Source organism: Rhipicephalus microplus, chromosome 7, assembly GCF_043290135.1.
Source record: "Rhipicephalus microplus isolate Deutch F79 chromosome 7, USDA_Rmic, whole genome shotgun sequence".
Taxonomy (NCBI): domain Eukaryota; kingdom Metazoa; phylum Arthropoda; class Arachnida; order Ixodida; family Ixodidae; genus Rhipicephalus; species Rhipicephalus microplus.
Window position 1 is genome coordinate 150,527,575 of NC_134706.1, and position 5,324 is coordinate 150,532,898.

The window sequence follows — 5,324 nt, forward strand, 5'->3', positions numbered from 1 at the left end:
AAGCTCCCCACAGTACGTACTTGAATAACCTTCGACTGATTCAGTGACCTTTTGGGCACTGAACTTCACGCTGCGGAGAATCTGAGAGAAGGTGTAGTGCCAATACATGTCAGAAGTTAACAAACTGGGCTATTGTAGTAGCAAAAAACCCTACTCACAATCACAGAAAGTCAGGCGGTGCTTTAGCGATATGTGAAACTGCCGGAAGCGTACAAAATCTGGGTAGAAAATATCAGGCGGTGCGCCCTAGAGACTGCGTGAGGCTAAGCGAGGAACAAAGAAACAAAAAGAGAGAAAAAACGTGGAGTCATACCTCGTTTATCTCTAACACGGGTGGATGGATGGATGGATATGGCTGTACCGTTTAGATCGGGCGGTGGCTAGCGCCACCAAGCCGTAATACCTAATGAACCAAAAACTATATTTATTTTTTTTCCTTAAAAAGTGAGTTTGAGGATTCGTACTTTGCAGTGAAGAGTTTAATTTCCACTCGTGCCTTGACTTTAGCCACCAATCAGATAACGTCCTTCTAGTTAAGTCTACCCGCTTAAAGTTTATTTTGCCCTCCCTGTCCCTAAACCCCAGTGCTTTGAAAAATTCTGCGCCATCATCCTGAACTATAGGGTGAAGCCCTTTACAGAACATTATCAAGTGTTCGGCAGTTTCTTCTTCCTCTCCACACGCACTGCATACTTCCTCTCCACACGCACTGCATACTGCACACGCGGGGCCTAATGGGGCGCCATCTGTTGACCGCCAGCACAGTCCGCGCAGTGCAAACCTGCAATTACAGTCATTCGCTCACCGCTGATGCCACCTGCTTAAGATGACGCTCGCATCGTTCGGTGCTTTAATCACTCCCGCAGACTCTGTAGCCATCGTCTTCCAAGCTGCCCTTTCCCGTAGGCCCGGCTTCAAAGAAGGTAGATCGTGTAACACTAAAAGCAGAGGCAAATGGGCAGAATGCACGTGTGCAACGTAAGTCGTCGTCATCAGAATCGTGTTTCCGATTGTCGACAGCGATGCCCTCTTTCTCGCCCCGGCTGCAACAAACGCCGCTTGCTCAAACACACGCATCACGCATGGACAGAGCATGCCTGCGTATAAACACCCATCGATCTTGTCAAATTGAGCAATGTTGACAGCCGGACTGGTTTTCAATTATACGTTCTGAGCCCCGCGCCGCAAAGGCAAGCGCCTAGTGGCCGAGCGTTTATAGAGCTGCTCCTCCATCGCGGTCAAGGTTTGCAAAAAAATCTGGTCGTGCCCGTTTCCCGCGGATTGCTTCCTAAAGATAGGCAGGACGCAGTGGAGCAACCTTTCGTGTTCCACTAGCGATAAATCGAGAAGGAGTGGTGCGTAATGAGAGTTTCTTGACTACCTTGACCAAATGGGTGCCTTAACCCATTAAGGTTCTTGCGAGAACTACTGGTTGAATATTATTTATATTTCACTCGTTTAACGGTAATAGACAACACGTTTCATAGAGTTACTCATAGAGTTTCATAGAGTTTTAAGATATTTTCATAGAGTTACTCTTCAGAAGTTGTTTCTGTGCTTTAAAAATTACACTAGTTTCCCGACATAGCAATGGGCATGCGAGTTTTTTGCAAAACGGTGGCTACGCGAAGCCCTTTCGAAACTAATACCAAAGTTATGTTGGCCCATGCCACTCATCAAAGCTCCAGTGCTTGATGAAAAGCGTATTGTCGCTCTTTTCGCGACATCACTGTGATATATATTTTGATTAATTTGGCAGACTTTGGCTGTTTTGCAAGCGTCTTGTGAAAATGTCCTTATAGATAGAGGGCAACTGCAAGCACAGTGGACGATGAAGATCACTTGGTTCTTCTGTTGGGCACAACAAGAGGCAGTTTGTATCGCGCTATCATGCGAATAAATGACAATAGTCATCGCGTTGAGGGTCTTCTAAAATCTCCAATGTTTTAGCAAACTAGGTATGCGTCCTTGGCGGCAACATTCATCAACTGGTTATGCAGTAGCTGGTAACTCTTTGATGGCAGAGCTCCGCCCGTCCCATGCCATTGTTACAACAGCTGAGTAGGCTTGGAAATAGCACTACGGTTTTCTTTTTCTTTTCAGTGGATAGCCAACAGGACAGAGAGCATAGTGACTCAACTGTGTCGTCGTTCAGCAGCATAGTAACTATGATGTTGTGTTTGCCGTTTTTGAATCAAAGCGGCTTTTGAATCAAAACAGAACAAGCACATCTGAGTGTGCTTTACAAATTAGGATCATCTTGCTGTAACCTTTGCCCTCGAAAATTTTAATGAGAAGGTCACAACCATTTCTTTTGTATTTTCTACTCAAGAAAAATGAAGCGTACCTAGTACAGTGCGCTGGGCCCAAATGGGTTGCAAAGGCGAGTGGGTGTACAGAGTCAGTTTATTTTTCCTTGGAGTAAATTCAAACACTAAGATTGTTTGAAACAACAACCAACAGATAATTGAAATAAATATCCACATTACTGCTATTCTCACCGTATCCGTAGTGAAGAAGAGGGGCCTCAGAGTGGATGAACTCTTAGACCTCGGAGAGAAGAGGGGCATGGTCTTCTCCTATGCCAAGGGTGGACAGGCCAGACAAAGAGTCGTCGAGCGCCGAGGGACGTCGGGTGGAAAGACATTGCCAGCACAACTCGTCAAAACTCTGACATAACTGCGTCAGTTCTACGACGGTGCGAGAACACTTAGAAAGCAACATTTTCAAAGCGTCGTCCTCAATGCCCTTCATGATGTGCTTGATCTTAAGGTCTTGCAAAAGTCCAGAACGGCCTAGCTGCCATAGCGTCATAGCGTCATAGCTTGTGAATTTCTCACCAAGCTGCTGGGACCGAGTATGCAAGCGTTGTTAGGCACGGCTTTTGCGTACCTCAGGCCGTCCGAAAACTTGTGTGAGGCTCGTTTTGAAGACAAACCTCGTAGGGAGTTCCGCTTCGTGGTTTATAAACCACAGCTTGTCTACGTCCGACAGGTAGAAAGAGACGTAGGCCAACTTGGCGGCGTCATCCCATTTGTTGCGAGTACTCACTCGCTCCTGCATAGAAATCTAGTCATCAACGTCCTTGTCTTTTGTGCCTGAGAAAACAGGGGGATCTCGCAGACGCAGAGAACCGGCGCAGAGGACAGTAGGCGATGCCGGTGGAGGCGTTGGAGTGGCGCTTGCGTCGGTAGGCATCATCGACCGTAAAATGCGATTCCGAAGCTCCAGGGTGATCGAAACTCAGCACCTCCACCACTTGTAACAGGGTTTATTTGCAGAACAGAACGCAGAAGGCGAAGCAGTCAGCAGCGCCTGGCCAAGCGCAGCAAGCACGAACCTATGCTGATGGCAATGCCCCTGTGGTGCCGAGAAATGCTGCTGAGGCCCCTCTTCTTCCCTACATCATCAAGATTGCCGACAGGAAACGTAAATTTTCGGCCTAGTTGGGTTCTCCAGCTGATCCAAAATTCAGTGCCTAGAAAATAAGCGTGTTTGTCAGAATTTTTCAGCCGCCTTGTGATCATACAATCTGAGCGAATCTCTGTACAAATTATTGCCTCCTCACCTCAGAGCGATCTTCGATTCCATTTTCCACTATGCTCACTAGAATAAGCATGCTACAGCCGTGCCGCCGGGCCAACCCTCTAGCTTTCTTTAAACACATCCCCACTATCTTGCATCGCACTATATTAGGAATTCCGCGAAGCACGTGCTATCACAAATAGGCCGCACTAGTTAGCTATATAATTCGGCTACAGCTCATAAACCTGGTGTGGAGAATGAGTAAACAGCTTCTTTGAAAGACTGGCACAGAGAAAGCTGCGATTACTGTCAAGAGCCCAGAAGCTCAGAAAAATCTGCTGGATGCGGCAGCTTTTGACGACAGGCAACGCAGCATAGCTGTAGTTCTTTTAAACATTGTGAATTGCCCGTACACCATACATCAATTCGTCACCGATGCAGCTGTAGAAACCGCCTATAAGGGCATTACAAGTCTGATTCTGCTATCCCGCCTTACAAAAAGTGCTGTCTGCAAGATACTAATGGTTCATTTCCAGCGAAGCGCGAAGTCTGAACTCTCTAAAAAACATGGTATGTTGAGATTGTTTCTTCAAACAATATATCATGAAGTCTTAAGCCCTGTCTCCTGCTCATGCATCAATGGTCTTCTTTATAGGAGCTTAGGTCTCAATTTACACCGAACAACTACCACTGGCACGATATGCAGCAAACCATCACGTGAATCATTGTTGAAACAAAAAAGTATACAAAAAAATGGTGCTTCTGGAGCACCTTTGTGTCATACCGGTCTTTGCATCGATTCATAGCTACTTTCACTTCTTAAAAATGTTAAAACAGCGAAGCTGAAAACGTGCAGTTCTGGTGCTTATGACTCAGTTCATCTCAAGTGTTCATGAAAGTTTTTCTCAATCATAGATATCGTAGTCGGTTTTTACCGCTCATCTGTCCCGCCTTCAACTTCAGCGGAAGTGCGTTGTGCAGTAGGGCTATCCCACTTTTTGTAGCGCATACACGCTACAAACAATTGTGTGCATACGATGGACAAACTTTCGTTTTGCCTAGTCACTGCAAGCTACGCTGGAAAACAGAATAACAGATGTTTATAGCAATGAGCGACAAAAGTGAGTGCGCATGGGCTTCTCGGACCGGATGAACCATAGCTGGAAAATAGCTCCCAGATGAAGACTAATTCTTCTTGGAACCACAAAATGCTGCACCCATCTGACGGCCAGTGCGGATAAGTAGCTGCCGTCGAAGCACCAATAAGGTGAAATACTCTGCAAAATATTATTTGCTATTCTTTTTTGATTCACCAGTATCTTAAATATATCGCAATTTTTCTGATCGGCAACTCTTGCACGCCTTGAGGAAGCTTGCTGTCTGCATACGCCCGAAATAACGCCTCCACGGAACCATGTCACGCATCCTCGTACATGCTACTCATCAGACACTGCAGCAGATACCGATGCAGGAAGGGTAAAAAAACAGCAACAATAGACACCACAGGAATGGATAAGCGCGACGCGTGCTTTCAAAATGACTGTGATGGCTGGAAATAATGACATGAAAAAAGTAATTTGAAATGAGATAAAGGAATAAGCTTCCGGGTGGGGTGGCTATTTAGCTACGCACAGTGCGACGGCATGGTGCGTGAAGCCATGGGGCCTCACGCTCCGCCGGGTGGCGTGGTTGTCTGGTTGTCTGTATAACTTGGCGGAGTCTCGAGCCCGTGGCGGTATGAAATGCCCTCCACTGACGCCTCACTCTTTCTGAAGCGGCGCGGTCGCGTGCCCCCCGGC